General features: G+C 48.3%; 1 pseudogene; it reads left to right on the top strand.

Moving 5' to 3' along the window:
• Positions 1–13,305: 13,305 nt before the first annotated feature.
• On the top strand, positions 13,306–13,831 carry LOC122471174 (annotated as a pseudogene).
• Positions 13,832–24,519: the final 10,688 nt, after the last annotated feature.

Genomic DNA, 24,519 nt, shown 5'->3' with positions numbered 1-24,519 from the left:
TGAACAATTTTGAATGGAAAAGTTGAAGAAGGAAAAAACAGAAGGAAGGAAGGGAGGGAGGAAGACAGAGAGAAGGAGAAAGAAAGGAAGAGAGGGAGAGGAAGGAAGGAAGGAAGAGAGAGAGAGAGACAGAGAGAAAGAAAGAAAGAAAGAAAGAAAGAAAGAAAGAAAGGAAAGAAGGAAGGAAGGAAAGAAGGAAGGAAGGAAGAAAAGAAAGAAGGAAGGAAAGAAGGATGGAAGGAAAGATGGAAAGCAAGAAAAGAAGAGAGAAAAATCTAAGAAAATTAGAGAACTTACAGAGGAGGTCCAACATACATCTAATCAGAGCTTCAGAAGGAAAGAACACAGAAAGTGGCAGAGAGAAAATCATCCAAGAAATAACTCAAGAAAATTTCCCAGAATGCATAGACATGAATTATCAGATGGGAGGACACCCACCACTGCCTAGTGCCAAGAGCGTTCCTAACACTTGCAGGGTCTGGGGCAGGAGTATATATGGAGGCCAATATGCCATACATCTAAATTTTTAAAGTTGTAAACAAAGTTAACAAACCAATAAATAAAATATGCTCTATCCTCCTACCTTGACAAATATACCTGCAGAACTACCTGGAAGTTCAGGTTCTGATACAGAATACTCAGGTTTTTGTAGTTCTGCTCCAGAAGATGGAGGTGTGGAGAGAGCTGGTCCCTGCTGACATCCCTCACCCACTTCCTTTCTCTTCTAACTCCTGGATCTGTCCCACACCATGAGAAGCCTCAAGTGCATGCACATGGACATTCCAAGCTCCATCCCTGTCTCCCACTAAGAGCTGTCCCCTGGCCACTCCATAAGAGTAGGGATACAAACAGCAGTGGTCTATCCTCAGGGCCAATGTAGGAAAGATGGCTGCATGGGTCCTGGAAGTGGGCTTTAGGCTATTTGGGCAAGGAATCCCAGATATGTACCTCGGTCATTGTCAGGGCATGGGTACTTAGTTGCCTGGTGGGTGAAAAGATACCCACATCGAGGCACATCATTGTGAAACTTCAGAACACTGGGAGAAAGAGAAGATTCTAAAAACTTGGAGAGAGAGAAGGAATAGGTTTCATACAAAGAGCCACCATTATAAGAATAACAACAGACTTCTCAACAGTAATACTAGAAACTAGAAGACAAGAAAATGATACTTTCAAAATTCTGGGGGAAGTGGCTTCTCACCTAGAAGTCTATAGTCAGCCAAGTTTTCAATTAAGTGTGAGTATTGAATAAAGGCAATTCCAGGCACATAAAATTTGCTCCCCATGCACCTCTCTTTGGAAGCTACGGGTGGACGTGCCACACTTAAACCAGAGAGTAAACCAGGAGGGAGACAGAGGATCCAGTAAAATGAGAGGCCCACTTCAGAGAGAAGTGAAGAGCACCCAGACTGGGTGTCCTCATTCTCTGTTGCTGCATGACAGTTATCACAAACTGAAACAATGCCCACCGGTCAGAAGCTGGTGGGGGGCTTGGCTGGTTCTCTGCCTGGGGTCTTTCAAGGTTGAAATCAAGGTGTTGACTGTGAGGCGCAGCCTCACCTTGAGGGTCTGGGGAAGGATGCACTTCCAAGATCACTCAGATTATCTGTGGAATCAGATTCCTTGTGGTCGTAGGACTGACGTCCTCACTACCTTTGTGGCTGTTGTCAGCTCCTAGAGATCACTTTTAGGTCCTTGCCCTGTGACCCCCTCCATCTCAGCAACAGATAACACCCCCAAAGGGAGACTCTCTACTCGTGATACTTCTGACACCAAGTGTGTTTTCCAAACCAAGCAGTTCTCCAGTTCTCTGTGGACACCAACTAGGTGTCCTCCAATTTAATTCAAGTCTGACACTACCCACAGGGCAACGGTTCAGTCCCACAAGGCTGCACCCACTCTGATGCCAATCACAGATACCAAGTCCCCAGGTTACACACACTTCCGTTTGACTAGGCTACAAATTGGGGTTCCCACAACTCCCCTCCTTGGGTGAGATCATTTGCCATAATGGCTCACTGAACTCAGGGAAACACTGCTTACTATTACCAGATTATCATAAAGGATGCAAATGGATAGCCAGATGAGTGAGGTCTGGAAAGGCCCTGAGCACAGGAGCTTCTGTCCCCGTGGAGTTTGGGGTGCGCCACCCTCCCAGCTCATGGATACATTCACCAGCTTGGAAGCTCTCAGAATCCCATTGTTGAAGTTCTCATGGAGGCCTCTGGGGATTAACTCCATCCCCAGCCCCAAGCCCCACCTGGCTCCCTGGAGGTCATGGGATGGGAGCCTGAGGCTCCAACCCTCAAAACACATGGTTGATTACCCAGGTGACCAACCTCGCCCTGAAACTACTTTGGGGCCCACCTACAGTCAGTGCATTAGCATAAACTCAGATGTGGTTGAAAGGACCTTGTGAAGAGTAACAACAGATGCTCCCATCACCTGTCACCCAGGAAATGACAAGGATTTTAGGAGCTCTGGGCCAGGACCTGGGGAGGAAGACCAAATACATATTTCTTAGTACAATCTCACAGTCCAGCACACCGAGGCATTTCACTCAGAGTCAATCCAATTTCCTCTCTATCACCAGCCAAAGAAAAACGCTCTGCATGGACGAGGTCAGTGTGATTAGATGAGGCCCGCCTGCAAAATCTCCCTATTTTAAAGTCAACTGATTAGAAGCCTTATTCACATCTGCCAACATCCCTTTGATGTGTGACATAACATAGTCACCGGAATGACATCTCATCATGGCCATGGCTTTTACCACTCGGGAGGGGGTTACACAAGGGCCAGGCTCTCTGTGGTCACTCTCAGCATCCTGTGGCCACAAGGAGAGTGGCAGCAGATCCCTCAGGGGGTGGCCCAGCCACCAGAGTGGACGGAGTGCAGGGAGATGGCTTCAGGACGGAACTGACTTCAAAAATGTGTTTGGGGGCACCTGGGTGGCTCTGTCGGTGAGGCATTTGACCCTTGGTTTCAGTTCATGATCTCACGGTTTGTGGGATCAAGACCCATGTTGTGCTCTGTGCTGGTGGCATGGAGCCTGCTTGGGATTCTCTCTCTTCCTCTCTCTCTGCCCCTCCCCCACTAGTGCTTTTTCTCAAAATAAATAAATAAACTCATAAAAACAAAGTGTCTGAACATATTAAGAGATGTCTTTCCTACCTGGGAGAGGGTTTGCATTGTATTCTGGATACCATTAAAGAAAAGTGAGCCAAAATACTAGACAATTAACATCTTCCCAGAAGACAAAATGTCGCTCAGGAAAGAAAAGGGAACTTAGGTGTCTGTGTGGCTCAGAGGTCAGAATAGTGCGACATAGTCATAATAATGTGAAACCAGAGCATCGATTTGACCAAAACCCATCTATTTTTGGAGGTTAAGGACAGAGCAAGTGTGCTGGAGGGAGAGGGGGACGCTCATACTCTCTAAAAGCTAAGAATGAGAGGGGCACTTGGGTGGCTCAGTTGGTTAAGTGTCCGACTTCAGCTCAGGTCATGATCACATGGTTCGTCGGTTCAAGCCCTGCATCAGGCTCTGTGCTGACAGCTTGGAGCCTGGAGCCTGCTTCAGACTCTGTGTCTCCCTCTCTCTCTGCCCCTCCCCGACTCGCACTCTGTCTGTCTGTCTCTCTCAAAAATAAATAAACATTAGAAAAAATTCAAAAACGTTATTAATAATGGCAAGACAGTGAAAGCAGGCCATTACCGCACGCCCGGGGCCCTTTTGAGAGCAGGTCACAGGCCTTGGAAGCCAGATTTTCTAGCCCATAGGAGCCCACAACTTCCCTCTGGTTAAGACAGCTTGGATGAGCTTGCTTCTGTTTGCAACTAAAAGAATCCTAATGGAAAAGGTTTTCCCAAACCTAACATCTCCTTAATTCATATTTCCAGCAAGCATTTTCTGCCAGGTTCTACAATGAGGCGCTTTCTCTAATGCTGAGACAGGAGCGCAGGAGTGAGGGGGCTGCGAGCACCAGAGGGGCTGTGGCCTGGAGGCAGGGCATGGAGGCCCCCTGGCTCTCCCCAAGGGGTTTGCCTCACAGAGGTGTGGATGTCACCCTGAACCTTCAAGGAAGAGCAAGACTTTGTTGGGCACGTGGGGAGGAGGGAGGGCATTGCAGTAGAGGAGGGAATGCACGGTTTGGGGGAGATGGCAGATGAGGGGCTGCAGGTAGTTGGGTCAGGACTGACGCCGAGCTTACACCCAGGGGATGATGCTCGAGAATGCCAGGAGACAGGTGGACAGGGCCTGTGTTCTGTGCTTTAGGTTTTAGATCTTGTCCTGGAGGCAATTAGAAGAGCCAGAAGGATTTTTTTTTTTGCCAGAAAGATTTGTAAACCCCAATTTCTATTTAGTTATTTTTAGTTTGAAGGATCTTTCTGGAAGTGGTGCATGGGGTGGGCTGGAGTGGATCAGATGAGGCAGCAGATAAGTGCAGAGACCATAGTGAGTGTGTGCATTGGGGCTGAGGGCTCCATCGCAAGGGCTGGGGGTGATCCTGGTTCAGTGTGGGGTGCTCACAGCCCCCTCACTCCTGCTCTCCTGTCTCAGCCTCATCGTGACGCCTGACAGAAAATGCTTTCTGGAAACATGAATTAAGGAGATGTTGGGTTTGGGAAAACCTTTTCCATTAGGATTCTTTTAGTTGCAAACAGAAGCAAGCTCATCCAAGCTGTCTTAACCAGAGGGAAGTTGTGGGCTCCTATAGGCTAGAAAATCTGGCTTCCGAGGCCTGTGACCTGCTCTCAGAAGGGCCCCGGGCGTGCGGTAATGGCCTGCTTTTACTGTCTTGCCATTTTTAATAACATCTTTGAATTTTTTTTTTAATGTTTACTTGTTTTTGAGAGATAGAGAGAGAGAGTGAGAGAGAGACAGAGAAAGAGGGAGGCACGCAATCTGAAGCAGGCTCCAGGCTCTGAGCTGTCAGCACAGAGCCTGATGCAGGGCTCGAACTTATGACCTCGAGATCATGACCTGAGCCGAAGGCGGATGCTTAACTGACTGAGCCACCCAGGCACCCCAGCAATGTCTTTGAACTTGTGTTTTATAAGTGAAGTCTGGTGGGGCAACAAAGCATGCATGAGGGTAGAGGAGGCATGTGTAAATGCACCTGCCGTTCCTCGACATTCGTGCAGGTAAAGAGTGGAGACCTCCCCAAGAGCACAGAATTCTGGGGACCCACAATGTCGAGGAGTTCAGCAAGACTCAAAGTCAGCAGAAGGTACGCCTTTTACGTGTATGACTGACTAACTGTGGGTCTAACACCCCAAGAGAACCAGAACTTGCTTCAAATGCAGAGGAAGACAATGGTGCTCTAAGAAACAGAACAACCAAGGAACCGCAGCCCTACCTTTCTCACTGCGTGGTAAATCCCCGCGTCTGTCCCAACGACACTGACAAAACCCATGTGGAAGAAAACAGTGCCTCAAGGGGCCCTTGCTTCTGGTCCTACCTCACACAGCACTAAGCTGAAGGTGGAGGGTCGGTAGAGTGTGCTCCTATCAAGAAGTGAAATAGAGACGGTGGAATTAACTTTGTGCACCTTTCTGCTGTTCTGGGAAGAATAAAACATACACGCACGTGCCGTGCCGCGCAACGCAAATTGTGGAACTCGATAATTCCACATACGTAAGTTAAATGCCCTCATATTTGAATTGAAAACTGTCACTGCACATGTAAAGTGGGCAGCGAAATTCAGACAAGTAATTTACAATTTTACTTTCTCTTGACTTGGAATGTCATTAAATAGCAAATTAAAAAATGCCACGAGAAGTGGACAGAGGCCAGAGAAGACAGAAAAAAAGCTTTCTATTTTAGCACCTTTAACAGCACTCTGCTCCTGCATATGGAACTAGGGGCCCCACAAGTGATGTAGCCAGGCCTGAGTCCATGAGTAGATCCGGCTTCAGACACCACCTGAGGCTTCAGGATTTTAAATCACACAATCAAAACTTGGCTTCTGTCTGCCTCTCAGCCTGGCCCTCCTGCGCCCCCTGTGGTCTCAGGTTTCATGCGGTGGCAGGACAGTGGCGGCGGCTCCAACACTAGGATCTGGAGGCTCCTTCCCAGAAGCCCCAGCAAAAGGGCTTCCTGTCCTTCCTGAACCCGCCACTCCTGTCGGGAGACGTGGTGCCCAGATGGGCTTCATCCAGGTCTGTTTACTCAGCCCCACCTGCACTGAGAGTGGGGGAGGGGAAATCAGGCCACAGGGATCAGAAGAGCAAGAGGCTTAAGTTAGTAACATGGTTCTCACGTACCCCTTCCTGGATGCCCGATGGCCACACCCGCCCTCTCTTCTTATGCTAGCTCTTTCCTAAAAAGAAGCATCTGCCTATACACAGAAAACGTGTTTACCGTCTCCCCCAGGGGAGACAATTCAAAGTTGTACCAGGGAAAAGGCTGTAATCTCTCTCGGGGATGTGCTGTCCTTTCTGTGAGATGTGGGGTGCAGGTCCTCACGGTCTGACTTCAGATGGCTGAATGATGAATTTGACCAGCTCCAGCACACAAAGGAACAGGGCATTTTAGCAAGAGATCTGTAAATAACCCCACATAACTCTCACCTGGAGAGGGGAGAGTGGGAAAGAGTGGTCGCCGGTCCAGGGCACGTATGTTCTCACATCCAGAATAACAAGAAGCCCTTGCCCTGACAGTAGTCCAAGCCCCTGGCCAGTCGGTCAGGCCCCAGCCCCCCCATTCTGCTCTGTGCGAGGATCAGCCACAGCCTTTGTTCTTCTCTCAGACCCCTGGTTGGAAGGTCTGTCGTGGAAACATCTGAGCTGGGTACTGGGGAGAATATCCCTTCTGGAGGCTGCATGACTTCAACAGCCCACCGCTTATTGGCATGAGAGAGAGCATACAATATGAGTAATCACCCACTTTCCTTTGCCAGATTTGGGGTTTTTCTGGCGACAGAGACCCTGAAGGCGGGGGGTCAGCATTCTATCTCCTTGCTTCTGCCTTTTCCACAGGCTAGATCCACAGAAGCCAGAGATTTGATCAAGTCGGAGTCTCTGGATAGGACAGGTGGCCTGGGAATTTCTGATTCCCAGCACCAGGCCCAGGTTTGGCCTCCACCCCAGGATCTCAGTATCATGGCGGCATGCCGGGCCAGTGTTGCCATCTTGGCGGCCGCCCACACGTGGGTTTCTGCTGTGGGGAGAGTGGAAACCATATCTGCCGAGGTGGACAGCACTGCTCTCTGCCCACAGGCTGCGTGCCAGCTACGTCTTTATACAGTCAAAGAGGGACCTTGCACAGACCAATGCTGAGAAGGGACCATGAGCCAAGGAGCATGAGTCACTTAATCTTCTGTGCCTGGGTCAAAAAATAGAGGGGGGAAAAGACTAGCAACAAATATATTCATGTTGCATAATTTTAGAAAAGGAAGGTTTTTCAAAATTGTGAGAAAAACTCAACGACCAACGAAACCATCATCTGTCGAGGATTAAAACGTATCAAAGAACATCAGCAGCATTAAGGAGGGGCCGCAGGAGTCTCCAGACACCTCCTGAGACTCATGCGTCGGGGAGGCCTGAGTGGGTTGATTAAAGAGGCCATGACGGGGCTGAGCTCTGTTCAACCACCACTGGGACTCCAGAGGGTCCGTGGAGCCAGCGGCAGAAGCCCAGGGGACAGTGCTTTTCCTCAGCTGACGTTGAGAGCAGATGACCACACCGCACACGACAGAGACCCAGCAGTAGGGCAGTAGAGCTGTGAGCAGACACATCTGCAACAAGATTCTCCAGATGCAGCCTTCGGGCCATGCATGATCCTTGCTGTGATACACGCTGTGTGTTGGGCATCCGTGGCAAACACGTGCAGTCAGCGATATTGTTGCCATGTCGACCAAGCATTTCCATGGTCAGCCGTGGGGAGGGATCAGCTGTAGAGACCAGCGATTTGGGCGGAGGGCCCTCGTGAGTCCCTGTGACTATAACCCAGGGAGACCCATGCAGGTGACCCCCTGAGCCCCATGCTGACTGTCAGGCCTGTCCTCACACAGTGAGGCAGGCTCAAGGAGAATGCTTAGGTCTAGGCCACACTTGGATCAGGGCGGGGCAACCCTCTTCCCCTGAAGTGGGGAAATCGCCTGCCCGTTGTTGGCCTAAAGGCGATCGGGATTGCAGAAATGCTTCAATGAGTCTTTCCACGCTCATGCCCTTCAGGACTGAAGAACGTGGTCCCCCGGCTGCTGAGGATGCTCTGGGGATTGCCCCTCACTGAGAAGGCTAGCCTCATCCAAGGTCATAGCCTCTTCCTGGAGGCCTGACTCCAACATGGTAGCTTCGGGGGTAGAAAGCTCAGCCACCCACCCAACCCCACTCTCAGAGGCCACCTTGACATTGCAGCCTGACTCCTCCCCGTGCTGCCTTCTTACCGTCCACACAAGGCCCCCAACCAGCCTCCCACGTGCTCACCTCCATCTCAGAGGCTGCTTCCCAGCAGCCCAGACTTCCACATAGCACTTGTGTGAGTTTCCTGGAGCTGTCCTGCCAAGTGACCACAAACCAGGCAGCTTAAAACAACAAATTTACTCTCAGTCTGGAGGCCAGAGCCTGAAATCAGGGAAGTGGGGCCCTGCAGCCTCCGGAGGCTCGAGGGGAGGATCCTTCCTCACCTTTTCCAGCTCCTGGTGGATCCAGATGTTCCTCAGTCCGCATCCAGGTCACCCTAATCCTGGCCTCAGCCACGTCTTCACCTGGCCTCCCCCTGTGTGTCTCAAACTGTCCCTCTCCTCTCTTATAAGGACACTCATCCTCGGATTTAGGACCCACTCAGATAATGCAGGAGGACCTCATCTTGTGATCCTTATTGTAATGACGTCTGCAGAGAAGCTCACTGGAGATACGGTCATATTCTTAGATTCTGAGCGGACGCATACTTTGGGGGCCACGTTGGCACGTACTGCATCAGTGCAGGCTTCCACTTCTATGGCAACAGTAAGGGCAACGTGTGAGCTCCCGGGAGGGCAGGGTCTCTGTCACATTTGTTGCGACCTCCAGAGTCCCCTCAGAAGGGGAGACGGCGTGAACACGGCATCAGGCCTTGCCCCATAGAGGGGGCACTGTGAGCAACACAGAGCGTGGGGAGAGGCGGCCCATCCCCCGCCGGCACCCCCAGAGCTGCAGCTCCTGATCTGTCAGACCACTCCAGGACAGGTGAGCCGGGGGACGTCACCAGTAGTCAGAGGAGAGGGAGCAGATGTGACACACCTTGAACATCTTCTGAAACTTCCACTGAGAATAAGGGAAGAATACCCATTTTTCCAGGGGAGGTGTCAGGATCAAAGCTGAAGAGGCTTTGGTGGGGTCCAGGCTGGCCACAGGGTCCCTCCCCGGTAACATGGCCCTGAGAGTTCCAGCTGGGAGACACCAGGCTCTACTTTCCATAGAGTGGGGAATGTGCTACTTCAACTGTCAAGCACACCCAGGGACGTGCTTTTTTTGTCCACCTGTACCTTGACTTCCCAACTGGGACCTACTTTGGGCAAGTCCTGGTTTGGATTCTGGCCCTTCTGCTCCGGTCCAGGGAGCCTGGGATGCTCAGAAGGCAACATGGAGCTGAGATGGGAGATGATACCAGAGGCCTCTGGACCCCGTTCCTTCCGGGAAGCCAAAGGATGTGGCCTGGGGTCAACAGCCACGGGAGGGGAGATATGGGATCTCAAGAGGCAGCACCTGAGGGGGACAAGCCCCTTCAGAGAGAACAAAAGATGATAGCAGAGAGTGAGGTGTGCTCGCGGGTTTCAGGGGCCTGGAGGGACCTTGTGGGGAGTCTGAGTTCAGCCTGGGACTTGCAGCTCCTGGCCTATTGGGTGAAGCCATGCCTCCCATCCCTCCTCGGGTTGTCTTGGGGCCCAGCTGAGGGGACGGAGTCAGGGTTGGAGGCGCAACAGCAAGAGGCTGAGCTCTGGGCTCAGGCAGGGCTGGGCTGGGTGAAGCTGGGTGATGTTGGGCATGGGGAGCATCAGAGGAGCATCACCGAGTGGGAGTCTGGGCAAGAATTAGCTTGGTGCCCGGCCCGCAGTGATGGCTCCACCTGAGAACTCTTTCCCTCCCTGGGGGACTCTGGCCACTCAGTGGTCCAGGAGGACTCCATGGGAGTCTTCATGTCATGGGATGGTGGCCCTAGGATACAGGGTGCCCAGGGGGGGCCAGGAACCCACGAGGGATGCCTTGATCATCACCTCACTGTGTGTTTATGGTTTAACTCACTCTGAGGCACACGGAAGTGTAATGACTCGCCTCGGGCTCGCCCCAGCTCAAGCTGCCGAGTCCTGTCTACCGCGGGGTTCTAAATTAGGGTGCAGCACGCTTGGTGCACATGAATCAGGGCACAGAGAAGCCCTTAAAACGACGCACACGTGGTTTTGAGCATTCACACATTCATGCACGGAGGCACGGCCCGCCTGACGGTCCCATCTTTGAGCACATAGGAAACGCTTAGCAGCACAAAGCAAAGGAGCAGGTGGGTGTGAGGTTGGTTGCAGGGGTCCAGGAGCAGGGCTGAGCCCCTCCTTCTCGCTCAGGGAATCAGAGGTTCTGGGGGGTTGATTCTCTGTAGGAGGTGGGGCCAGGGCAAGGATCCAGGAGCTCTGAGCCCTCAGGCGCGCTCTTCTGCTACCTGGCGGCCTCTTCTTCCCCTTACGTCCTTCTGTTCCTCCTGCCACTTCTCTTTACGCCCTCCACGTGTTCCAGCACATGTGTGGCCACCACCCTAGGGTGGGTTTGTCCTGCCGCTACTACTCTTAACACTCGAAACTAGCCCACAGGCGAACCATGACCTACACAAACTTCCACGGGCAACAGTAGACCTCACCTGCTTAGATGGTGAGATGCTCTGTGGCATGCATGGGCCGGTCCAGGGCAAACACAAGCGGCCAGCCATCGAGACGTAGGTGGACCGGGCCTCATCCGCTCTCTCTGGGCACGAGTGGGCCCCACTGTCTCGTGACCCATGGAGGCTCCTGTCCTGCCCCCAGCAAGGGCCCTGCCCCACCGCCCCCTGTCTACACCTGCTCAGGAGTCTGACTCACAGTGTGCAAACTAGAAGTCAGTACTGATGACGTCACAGCGTCCCTTGATTGATCACAGCACAGATGGAGAGAAGATCAGCCTGTAAAAACGTTCCTATGGCCAACATGGTGACACCAAGTGTACAAAATGGGGCCACCCTCTGAATGGTCACAATGAATGCAGCCGAGGCCCACGGAGCACTTACCGCATGCCAAGCACTTACTAGGAGGCAGGCACCTTCCGCACACTCTCTTGTCCAATCCTCTCAACAGTTGTGGGACGTGAACACTATTATTATTATTATCTCCATTTTACAAACAGATCGCCCAAAGTTCAGAAGCTTATTCAAGGACAGGCCCGGCTGACCTGGAAGTCGGAGCGTTTCGTCCCCTTCTGCAGAGTGAGCGTGAATCTGCCATTAATTGCCTAGTTGGGAGTGATCAAACAAGTTCTATCACATGCCATCACCGAGGTCCCCTCCGGCTCTTGGAAGACTCCCAAATACCTCCTGGTGATGGATGGAGGGCAGGCAGAGGAGGAGCGAGGAGACCAGGAGGCACTGGTCCCAGCTTCGTTCTGCTGAGTGCCCTGAGACCCACCCAGTAGGTTGACCTCTCCAGCTTTGCCCCAGGCCTGAGCCAGCAGCGCACTATCTGGGAGCATCTGCCCTGCACAGCCCTGGCACACAGTCCCCCCAGCCCCTGCTGTACTATCTCCGTTCCCCAGCAGGGCTTAGGCTGGGCCCATGGCTGGACTCACACATTTCTGGAAACCTAAGTTTAAGCTGAGGGGTCCAGACACACCAGAAGCTAGCTGTAGAGGCCAAGGAAGTTCTGGAAGATAACTCACCTGAGGAAGGGAGGAGCCAGGCCCAGCAGTGGACCCTGTGACAGGCAGCTGTGTGGACGGCCTGGCAGCCAGGAGAATCACGTGTGGTTCACAGAGAGCTGGGGGAGACAGAGGGATATGTGTGCTGTAAATACAAACAAATGGAGCCGGTCGACCCTATAAAACAGGACACAGGCATGGCCCTGACGGTTAGAGCAGCCGCCATGCCCAGAGAGAGCAGACGAGGCCTGGAGAAGCCACTGCGGCCCAACTATTGGAGCATCCTCACTGACATGGATGTCTTCTCGGGGACCGTGATTAGGCCTGTGGTCTCCACTAGTGTGGCAGCTGGCTGGGCTTTGAGCACCTTCCTCAGCGGCCTGGCACCAAAGGAAGGACTCAGGCTCTGGAGACCCAGGGTTCTAGTATCACTTCTGCCACTTCCTTGTAGTATGCCTCGGGGAGATTAATTAAAGACTCTCAACCTGGGATGGGTGATTCAAAAAAAAAAAATCCACAAATTCTAATACCCCTCTCTTCAGGAGGTGGGGCCCAGTACCCACCCCCCCTTCTTGAGCATGGGCCAGACTTAGTGACTTGCTCGCAACTAACAGAATAAACAGAAGTGACAGTGTGCAGCCTCAGAGACTTGGTCGTAAGGGGCATTGTGGTTTCCTGCCTGTCCCTTCTCTTGTCCTTGGACCACTTGCTCTGAAGAAGCCAGCTGCCACATCATGAAGAGAGGCCCGCCTGTGAAGAACCGAGGCCTCCAGCCAACAGCTGTGTGAGGGCACCATCTTGGAATGGATCCTCCAGCCCCACACAACCCCAACCTCATGAGAAACCTTTAAGGATAATCTCCCAGTTACGCTGCTCCTGAATTCCTGACCCATGGAAACCGGGACAATAAGAAACACTTTCTGTTTTAAGCCAGTATATTTGGGGGGATCATGTGTTATACGGCACTAAATAACAGATACACAAGCCCATCTCAAGGTACTTGTCAGGATTTGCTGAGATGACACACTGGAAGGGTTGGATACCCCACACACTCAGTCTGATGGCTCCTTCCCTCTCTGGGGTTTCCATGCTCCCATCCCAGGGGCTAAGGCTTGGACTGTGGGTTCTGCTCACTCAGGAGCCAGCCCTCCAGCCAGGTTCCTGGCTTCCTTCCCATTTCCCCCAGCGTGCCTCCTGGCCTTGTCCAGAGACAGTGTCACACGGGGATGGGGGGGTGTAGTGGACCACTCTCTTCTTTTACACAAAGGGTCAAAGAAATCCATTGGCAACCAGTTTAATCCAAATCCTGTGGTAACCTTCTGTATCAAGCTCTCTTCCCAGGCTCACCTTCTACACAGCACAGTCGGAATGTCCAAACTGTAAATCAGTTCACACCATTTCTTGCTTAAAAACCTCCAGGGGGCATCTTTAAGTTCACTGAATAGACACCATGAGCAAAGCCCACCCTCCAGAATTGAAAAAAATTATGGACAAGAAATTATCAGTGAACTTAAATGGTGAAGACATGTCCAAGGGGGCTCAATCCCTTCACGAATCTTGTGATAGACGAATATGTGGAGATGGCAACTAGTGGGCAACAGAACAATACTGGAATGGTGGTAATTTGAGAAAATAGTATCATCATGTTAGAAGCCTTGGAACAAGTATCAACAATGGGTGTGTTCACTGGAAGAAACCAACTGCTTCCATATGTCCCCTCTCCATAGCACCTGTTTTACTACAATATAAAAATCAGGTTATGTATTTTCATACTGAACTTTTTTTTTTAAATAAACTTTTGTAATAGTAAAACACACACACACACACACACACACACACACAATCCCAACTCATACTGTGGCCATAAGACTCATGACATGCCCTACCCCTACTCTATGCTCTTGTTACAGTCTAAGCTCCTCTTCCTTATGGCCCTCAACTATGTGAAGCCTCCACACTTTGTCTCTTCCACGTGAAGCATTCTCCCCCCAGACCTTCCCAAGGCTGCCTCCTTCCTGTCTGTGTCACTTCTTTGGACCCCCAGCCCTACACAGGTCCTCACCACCACATTGTCCTATTTTTTCCTTTTTATCACCAGCTAAAATGACCCATTGGCTTGTTATTTGCCTGAAGGTTACTCTGGAGTGCAGAGATTTGCTGTGTTCTCTCCAGGGCTAGAATGGTACCCACATCCAAGAGACACTTGAATGTCTGTGGGTCAAGTGGCTTTCTGAACATCAATCAAATTCCCTTTTGAAAGCTTTGGAGGCAACTTTTTTCATAGAGAACACTCTGGAAAATCCTTCCATAAAAAGAACAAAGTACCTTCAGACTTTCTAATAGCAGGTCATACCTGTGTCATGATCATTTTAACCCAGGAAGGGTCTTATTGGGGATTTTGAAGCAAACTGGTGTTCTGAGGGTAGACAAATCATGGGGTCTCTCTGGGCAGCTGTCCCTCTGTGGAGAGCAGACTTCTGAGGTCCACATGGCCCTACTGTGTAAACGTCTTCCCACCCACGAGGAGGGCTGGGAGGAACAAGGGGAACATGAAGAAGCCAGAATGTTCTGAGGTCCTGGAGGTTAGAAGAGGGAAGAGAGAAAGGAGGAAGCAGGACATGGCAGGGGGCTCTCAGAACGAATGACTCCTCCTCAGCTGTTGTCCAGCACTCAGGGTTGTGGCTTCCAGGGCCAATCACCTAGGACTCTGCTTTGCTTGTTCCTTCTTGCAGGACCTGGGGAGCTATGCAGGCTCCCAGAGAACCTCAATGCCAACTGGCCTCCTTGCTTCTCTTGGCACTTGAACACCAACGGAGTCGTCTTCTACAGATAAGGTAGCATCAGTGTTCTGCTTGAGGTACTTCTCCTATTCTCAAGACAGACCCATCTCTACACGGAATCTCCACTCAGATCTGCCCACTCACCTCCTCCAAAACCACCGTTCACCACACACACTCTGTTCCCAACCTTGGCCTTCTGTGTTCCCTGACCTGCAAGACTGTTCCACCATGCCATCTCCTGAGAGAGACCACCCAGACCAGTCTGGTCCCATCCCCTTCACTGTCCCCTGAGGGCACAGCACTACCATGCTTTCAGCTCTGATGAGCGTCCTTGGTTAGTGCCCATCTCCCTCGCTGCAACAGTCCCATGAAAGCAGGGACTTGCCTGTCCTACCCACCACTGTGCCCCAAGGGGACAGTGTGGGGATTTCCTGGCACTCAGCAGATGTTCAGAACATACCTACTGAGTAAAAGAAAGACTAGGAAGCTCTGCAGTCAAGGAGGCATTGCTGGAAATGCAATGAAAATGATGGTTGGGTCTGGAGAGCTGGGTGATGACACAACTACAGCCTGGCTGTGTCTCCTGGTGGGCAGATGTGTGCAGAGATGCTGACGGGGCAGGTTGTGTCCAACGTGTCCCTTCTGGAAGGGATGGGCCATCTGGGGAAGCCCAGGACATGGTGCCAGGCCGAGACCTGGCCCTGCCTCCTGTCCTTTGCCCAGAGAGTGTGAGGTCTGGGAAGGATGTGATAGATGGGGAAGGAGATCTTAGCCCAGGAGAAGTAGAGGAGCTGGGAATGCCCAATAATGGAAAGACTGAAGGTCAGGAGAAAGTGCTGCAACCCAATAGGTGCCCAGGGAAAGTGACCAAGGGAAGCTGCTTGGATGCGTGCAGCTGAGCACAGAGCATCCTGCGTGTCCCCCTTCTGCGTGAGGAGCCTGGGTGAGAACAGCAGCTTCCACTAAGAGGCATGAGGTCACTGACCCTGGAGAGATTTGGGGCCAGTCCAAGGAGTGCAGGACACTTGGGATCAGCCACACTTGTACCCAAGAGAGCAGGAGGGACCAGAGCAGGTAAGATGTAGGCAGGACCAGCCAGAAGGGACCTCACTGTTCCGGAGGCTCCCCCTTGGCCACGCACCCCCTTACTTGTTGGATTCAAGGAGGCCCAGGGTTCCCCGGGGAGAGGGCCAGAATTGGATGGCAGGGAGGCCATAGAAATATTCAGATCTTAATGCCTGGGGCAGCTGTGCTGGTAAATGCCAGCTGAAGTCAGACTCAGCAGGTCTGGCCTTGTCTCCTGACTGGCCACATGCCTTTTCCATGTCGAGCCACCCAGATTTCCACCAACCCCTGGGGACACTGTGTTCCCTGGAGCTTTGGTGTCTGGTCTTGGCTCTCGCTCAAATTTTCATGACCCCCCAATCCCCACCTCATCCTTCCAAGTTCAGCTCAGCTGTCCTATCCTCATGGAGGTTTTCCTGAGCCCAAGGCTGGTCTAGGTTCCATGGTCCCCACCAAACACTCAGCCTTCCCAGAGCCTGACTGCTGGCATGTATTTCAGGCTGTGATTCCAAAGAGATGAGAGTTTCCCGCTAAACTCAGCCCAGAGGCTCAGGGTAGAACAGATGTCCTTCGACATCTCATTAAATATTTGCTGAATGGATGAGCAATTGAACGAATGGGTTGAAATTGCCCACCCTCTTGCAGATCCCGTCACCCCTTCCCTGACTATGTCTCCAGGTAGGGGCTACCATTGCTGTGGACAGGAAAATGTGGATTCTGTAAGTATGCTGGGACTGTTGTAGCAAAAAGAGCCCATATGGGCTGGCTGCAAGTGATGCTAGATCCCCCCAGAGACTATGAGGGCAAAGTTGCAACTCCCAGGGACCAGACCTTTGAAGTCTGAACCGAGTGCAGTGGAAGGTTACCCAGGATGCACACTGCCATGCTGATGGGACATTGTCAGCACAGGCATGTCCTCTCTTGGCACCCATCTCAAACACATAGATGAGATCCATGTGTTTCAAACATCGTTGGCATTGCTGTGGACCAAACAAACAACCCGCTACTTGACTGCTGTCTCCATTCTGTGTGACTATTCTGCCAGGATTTTTTTCCCCACCTCTCGAAATACGTAATCTTTCTTGACTGGCTGGAAAGGTGGTAAAACAAACAAAAAGTGGCAAAAAGGAGTTTAATTAAAGGGCACGGGCTAAATAAAAAGGCCATCTCAGTGGGTTGTGCATCTGATTCCTGATATGGGCTCAGGTCGTGATCTCGTGGTTTGTGAGTCGGAGTCCTGCATCAGGGGCTCTGCGCTGACAGCACGGAGCCTGGTTGGGACTCTCTCTCCCTGTCTCTCTCTCAAAAAAAGAAGCTGTCATATTTCATACTTTCCTTGGCACTATACTAAGGGTAATGGGTGAGCAAGAGGTGGGTGGCTGGTTTTCTGCCATACGATTCTTCTTCGGTTGTCTGAACTGGGAAGGGTTCTGCCGGATGTTTCCCAGGGTGCAGGAGCAGGAGCGGAGGGCAATTTTGTGCACTCCCCCGAACAGACAGTAGTGGGGGTGATCCTCACCTGTTCGTGTTGGGTGGGGGTCGGGGGCAGAGCCCTAGGCAGAGTCACTGAGTCCACACGCTGACGATCAGCTCATGGGAAGTCCTCTTGCTGGCCAGACCCCCTGCATTCATGCCCGGGAAGCAGCTCCAGAGCCTGGGACTGGCTGGAAGAGGGCTGGGAGGAAGTGTCGCAGAACTGGAAAAACCTGTTCTGGTGTGGGGAGGGCTGTGTGGCAGGAAGCCACGCTCGGAGCTGAATGGGGAGACGTCAGTGCAGGCCCTCCATGGTCTCTGCCAAGCTTGAATGGTCCCGTATCTCTCTGGCAGGAAGATTTTTTAAACTGCATATAGATTGGGTAAGATGCACTTGTTTAATGGGGACAGAAAGAGGAAACCAGATGAGGGACTCTAAGTGTTAAAGGACAACCTGAAAAACCTGCCAAGGAGGGAAAAGTCTAACAAAGATGGAATTAGGCATTTGCCCGTCTGTTCGCCTCCATCTGGGTGGATCCAGGTGGTGTAGGGAAGTTCACAGAAACAGAGGGAAAACCAAAGACAATACCGCTCTTCCGGGCGGGTCAAGACTGATGGCAAGTGATTGAAGTGCAAATCACAGCTGCAGTGAGAGACCACTTCATACCCACAGGAATGGGGGATGGCTCTAGTCAAACATGTTGGGAACAGCAGGTGTTGACAAGGATGTGGAGACGTTGGCGCCCTCACTGCTGGTGGGAATATAAAATGGTGCAGCCACTTTGGAAAACAGTCTGGCAGCTCCTCAGAGGGTGAAACATAGAGTCGCCCTCTGACCCAGCAATTCCACCCCTAGGTATCTACCCAAAAGAAATGAAAACTTTGCACACACGCAAAATGTTGTACACAAATGGAGACACACTATTCATGATAGCCCAAAGTGGAAAAAACGTCCATAGGCTGCTGGGAGGAGAAACACAATGTGATCCATCCATGAAGGGAACATTATTCAGCCTTAAAACAAGAAGGAATCACTGACACCCACTACAATGTGGATGAACCTTGAAGACCCGACACTCACTAAGAGAAGCCAGACACAAAGGACCACATATTGTGTGATTCCATTTCTACGAAATGTCCAGAAGAGGCAGATCAATGAAGACAGGAAGCAGATGAGTGCTTGTTGGAGGCTAGGGGTGGGCAGTGTGAGGGTTAGGGAGATGATGACGAAGGGGTGAGGGATTTCCTTTTGAGATGGTGTCCTAACATGGATGATGGTGATAATCACAACTCTGTAAATACAAGAAAAGCCACTGAACTGTACACTATAAATGTGGGTGAACTATATGGTATGAATGATTACTCAGTAAAGCCATTTAAGGGAAAAGGATCCTGATGGGCCAAGGAGTCTCTTCTCAGGCTGTCAGGGGAATGTCCCATAATCCCTCAAGCCACCACTGGGTTTGTGAAATGACAGACCAGAGTCAGGCAGGGCCAGCAATAAAGAATTCTCTTATTATAATAAACGTGTAAGATAAGGGGTACAGATTCCAGCCCAAGGCAACCATAGAATGTGAGGGTTCGAAAAGAAAATGGCACCAGGAAGATGAAGAACTAACACGGACCAACACATAACTGCAGCAATCTTTAGTAAGAGAGCAGGGGCTTGTTTTGCAAGGCTCTGCCAAGTGCGCTGTATGCTGGAGGAGCCCTTCTAGGCTCCTGTGTTCCCCAAGTGCTCATCACAGCATCGCCACACGCCCTAGTCTCTGGCTTGTGGATAAACTGAATACAAGGTATCTTCCCTTGGAGGTTCTAAGCTCCTTTAGGACAGAAATCTCTTGTTTATTTTTCTTTGAACACTTGATGTCTCTAAAATACTAACTTGTACACCGTAGGCACACAATAAATATTTGCTTTAAAAAAAACGGATGGTGCGTACCTCTACTTGCGATAATGGTAGTCTAGGTAACTGGTCCAACCTGCCCAATGGCAACAACTAAAAAGGCTGGGAAAATATAGAAAACAGTGAAGAGTGAGCATGATCATGAGAATCACTAGGCCAACATCTAGGTGGGGCAGAGATCTCAAGAGGTGAGCCTGGCAGCAGGGCTGCTCTCATCCAGGGGCTACTTGCAGATCTGAAGGGACAGCTGAGAAGCTAAGCTGCATGTGTTCCAACTTTGTGGGGCTATGGGGAAAAACTACTATTGGTAGAGGCTCTGGGAACCACCCCCTGGTTGAGTTTCTGATTTCAAAGAGTAGTACATTAGAAGAAAGGGTGACCCAGGAGTAATGCAGCTGCTGTATGACCATAGTCCAGCTGCATAGCACCAGGAACCCCAGAAAATACCCAGCCCTGAAATAGGATTATGGATGTCCCACATTGCTAATTTCTCCAAGCACCTGGCAAAAGAAAAATAAATCCTTACTGGAGCAAGATACCATCATCCCAGGTCTCAGATTATCTTACAAGTATAAATCCAGCACAGAGATAATCAGGCTCATGGGGCAGCTTGATAGTAAATAATAGGAACCACAGAAATAGCTCCATGGGGGCTCCCAGATACTATGATAAAATATTGAGTATAAAATAATTCTGCTTGCTATATTCAAGAAGACAAAAACCAAGCTTGAAAATTTCGGCAGGGAAGTGGAAATTGCATTTTGAAGAGCTGTGAAAGTTTTGAAAAAGAATCCAATATGTGTTTTAGAACTAAAATAATATATGATGATCAGAATTAAAAACTCAGTGGAAGGATATAACAGAAAATTAGACACAGCTAAAGAGAGAATTAATAAAATGAAAGTTCTGAGTGCTGTATATGATTAGTACAAGAATTTTGTAAAGGTTGTTTCATTTTCCTGCAAAAGTGAACTTCTTTTGGGGCGCCTGGGTGGCTTGGTCAACTGAGCATCCAACCCTTGATTTCAGCTCAGGTCATGATCTCACTGTTCGTGGGATTGAGACCCACATTAGATTCCATGCTGGGTGTGGAGCCTGCTTAAAATTCTCTCTCCCTTTCCCTCTGCCCCCTCCTTACCTGCGTACATGTTCTCTCTCTCTCTCTCTCTCTCTCTCTCTCTCTCTCTCTCTCTCAAAAATAAATAAACATTAAAAAATAAAAACACTGTTAATATTTATTTTTGAGAGAGAGAGAGACAGAGTGTGAGCAGGGGAAGGGCAGAGAGAGAGGGAGACACAGAATCCAAAGTAGATTCCAGGCTCCGAGCTGTCAGCACAGAGCCTGACATGGGGCTTCAACGTATGAACCATGAGATCATGACCTGAGCCAAAGTTGGACCTTAACTGACTGAGCTACCCAGGCACCACCTCCTGAAAAGTAAAATTTAAAAAATTTTAAAAAGTGAACTTTTGCTGGTGTTTTCATCCATCACTTTGTAAAGGTAAATACCTTGTTCTTTAAAAAAAAAAAAAGTCATAAATATGTTTATGTGAAACTTGTTTTGAAGATGGTGCTCTTTTTTTTTTTTTTTTTCAACGTTTATTTTTATTTTTGGGACAGAGAGAGACAGAGCATGAATGGGGGAGGGGCAGAGAGAGAGGGAGACACAGAATTGGAAACAGGCTCCAGGCTCTGAGCCATCAGCCCAGAGCCTGACGCGGGGCTCGAACTCACGGACCACGAGATCGTGACCTGGCTGAAGTCGGACGCCTAACCGACTGCGCCACCCAGGCGCCCCAGAAGATGGTGCTCTTTTTAATAAAGGAAAATAGAAGTGCCTGGGTGGCTCAGTCGGTTAAGCGTCCGACTTTGGCTCAGGTCATGATCTCATGGTCCGTGAGTTCGAGCCCCACGTCGGGCTCTGTGCTGACGGCTCAGAGCCTGGAGCCTGTTTCAGTCTGTGTCTCCCTCTCTCTCTGACCCTCCCCCGTTCATGCTGTGTCTCTCCCTGTCTCAAAAATAAATAAAATGTTAAAAAAAATAAAAAATAAATAAATAAAGGAAAATATGTTTATACATGAAAAAAATTAATGTAAAAAAGCAGTTTGCATTTGAAAGAAAGCCTCAAGAGGCAACAAAAAAACAAAAAATAAAACAACAAACCTACACTAATACTCCTGGTTGATATAACCTCTAACCTCCTAATAGAAATTTTAGCATAAAATCATGGCCCACTCTAATACCACTGGGCACTAAGTGGTAATCTCCTTGCACCTCTCTGGAGAACTCTGAACTGGGTTGTTTTGCAGGTCACAGAACACAGACCAAGAGAGAGGAGACTCAAACTTATGGTTTGAAGAAAGAAATATTACTAGCAGAGGTCACGGATGCCCCATTTGAGAGTCAGCAGTGACTGAAGGAGAAGGACTGAACAATGCCGATAAGGTCACGTGTGGCTGCCTGTTACCTTGTCTGCCTCCCACTGACTTGCTCCCTGCTTGGGTGAAGGGTGTGTGTGTGTGTGTGTGTGTGTGTGTGTCTGTCTGTCTGTAATCAGTAGCTTCTCTCTGTACATACTAAATTTATGTTTTTATGCCTAATCCTGAGTCAACACTTGGAAGAAAACAATCTAGAGTGGATTATGAAAAGACAAAAGAACAGAAAATATAGTAAAATAAGATATAAATTATATGGAAGGAATATCTAAGGTTTAATTGGAGTTTTAGGAAGGAAGGAGAAAAAGAATGAGGAAGAAGCAATATTTGAATGAATACGCTGAGGATTTTCCATAATTGATGAAACATAGCAATCTACAAATTCAAGGAGCTAAATACATCTCAAGCAGGATAAATAAAGGGAAATCCATACCTAGTACAGAAACTCCAAAAACAAAGAATTTTAAAAGTAGCCAAAGAAAAACATGACTTTCAAAAGTACAAGCTTTGCTAACTTTTCAGCAGCACAACTAGAAGCCAGAGTAGTAGAATTATAACTTCAATATGTTGGAAGGAAAACCAAACCAAACAAAACTTGCCAACCTAGACTTCTACCCAGTAAAAAAAAGAAAAAAAGATCCTTCACCAAAGGGAATTCTAGGCTGTACTTCAAACAGGGAAAAAAAAGAAATTGTCCCAGAGGGGAGTTGGGGATAGACGTAAAAAACGAAATGCCAAATGTGAGGGTAAATCCAGTGAACACTGACTTTATAATGTCTTATTGGGTTTATGATATAGAGAGAATGAAAGTTCAAAACAATAAAAGCATCTAATGTGAGAGAAATGTAAATGTTCTAAATTCCTTGATTTTACTAGGAGAGGTTCCTAGTTGATGATGATAAGTCAAGGTTGCATACTGTAATTTCTAGAACATCAGTAAAAACAATGGTAAAAGCCTGAATAACTACAAAACTAACAGAGGAACAAAAGGAGATATGAAAAACTCAACCAAACGAAACCAAGATAAAGGAACAAAGAGCACGTGAGATGAACAGAAAGTCTATCTGAAGTGAGATGATGATTGGAAGGTCGATAATTACATTAATGATAAGAGGGTCAACCACTCCAGCTAGAAGATGATCACAGTAGATAGAAACAAAATCCTGTACAAGCCAAGTACAAGAGACACATCTAAAACATCAGGAAAAAGAAAAACTGAAAGGAAACAGATGAAAAGTTACATACCACTGAAATACTGGTAGACAGTTGGTGTAGAGAGTTTAATACCAAACGAACATACTTTAAGGTAAAAAACATAATTAGAATTAAGGGTTACTCTATAATAATAAAAGATCATTCTAAATTTGTATGAACTTAATAACATGATATATAGAGCAAACGTGCACAGAATTATATGGAGAGTTAGACAAGTCCACATTCACAGTGGGATATTATGATGTACCTTTTCCACTAGTTAATGGAACAAGCAGAAAAGAAATAACTCTGTGGAAGATCTGAAATAATGTAATGAATAAACTTGACTTCATAGACACATATAGAACAGTGCACCCAACAAAGGCAGAATACATTATTTTCAAGAAGATATAATTCATTAAAAATTTTGACTCTGTGCTGGGCCAAAATGCAAGTTCTAACAAATTTCAAAGAATGGATACAAAACAAATAATGTTCTCTAACCACACTGTAAATAGGTTAAGAATCAATAACAAGAATATAATTGGGAAAAACTCTGTATCATTGAAAACTACACTTTTGAATAATATGTCCCAAAGTACCCTTCTAAACAAAGAAATTAAAATGGAAATTAGAAATTATTTTGAACCACATTACATATAATGGGAAAAAAATGACACAACAAAATTTGTAGAATAAAGCTAATGCAGTGCTTGGAGGGAAATTCATAGCCTTGACTGCATATTTTAGGGAAGAAAGAGTCTGAAATATGAGCTGAGTATCTTGAATATTTCAAGAGGTTAGAAAAAGAACAGAAAATAAACCCAACAAAAGTAGATGGAAGGAAATCATTTAAAAGTCTAAACAAATGTAAAAGAAAACACAACAGAGAGAATGAGCAAAGCCAAAATTGAAAAGACTAACGAAACTGATAAACCCCTGGTGAGAATGATCAATCAGAAGAGAGAAGGTACAAAGAGCAAGTGTAAGAAATGAAAAAGAGACTTCACCACACAAATAAGAGGATATTATGATCAACTTTATGCTGATAAATAAGGAAATTTAGACGAGATGGACAAATTCACATAAAATTGCAATCTGATACACACAAAATCGAAAATCTTAGTCCTATATAACTATCAAATAAATTAAATCTATAATAGAAAAGTATATCTGATGATGAAATTTCAAGACCTAAATGGCTTCACTGGGGAATCCTACTGAACATTGCAGAAAGAAAAAATGTTTACTCATCTACCTCTGTTGGAAAGTAGAAAAAGATTCACCAACTAATTTAGGGAGGCTAGTAACTTTCTACTAACACTCAGCAAGAACAGTCCTAGAGAGACGGCACAGGCCAATTACATTTGTGAATACAGGTGAAAAAATAGTAAAGCAGGATCAGGGATTATATAAAAGGATAATACATCATGATCAAATTGGACTTACCCTAGATTTAACATCAATTTAATGCTGGGAAATCAATTAATGGAATTTACCACACTCATAGATTAAAAGGGAACATTCATGGTCATCTCAGGTCTTGCACGAGAAACGTTTGCTAAAACTTGGAATCCGTATACAATAAAAACTCATGGGAAAGAGTGAAACTTCCTGCCTCTGATAAAGGACATCAATAAAAAACCGACAGCAAACATCATGCTTGGTAAAAAGTTGAACCTTTTCTGTTTGAGGTAAGAAAGCTCACTACCATCATTTCTATTCAGCATTGTACTAGAGGCTTTAGCCAGAGGAGTAAGGAAAAAAAATAAAAGTTTTAAAGTCCAGGAAGGGAAAAAATCTAAGACAG

The sequence above is a fragment of the Prionailurus bengalensis genome, chromosome E3, assembly GCF_016509475.1.
Source record: "Prionailurus bengalensis isolate Pbe53 chromosome E3, Fcat_Pben_1.1_paternal_pri, whole genome shotgun sequence".
NCBI lineage: Eukaryota > Metazoa > Chordata > Mammalia > Carnivora > Felidae > Prionailurus > Prionailurus bengalensis.
Note: the sequence above shows the minus strand (reverse complement) of the source record. Positions and strands in the feature narration are given on the sequence as shown.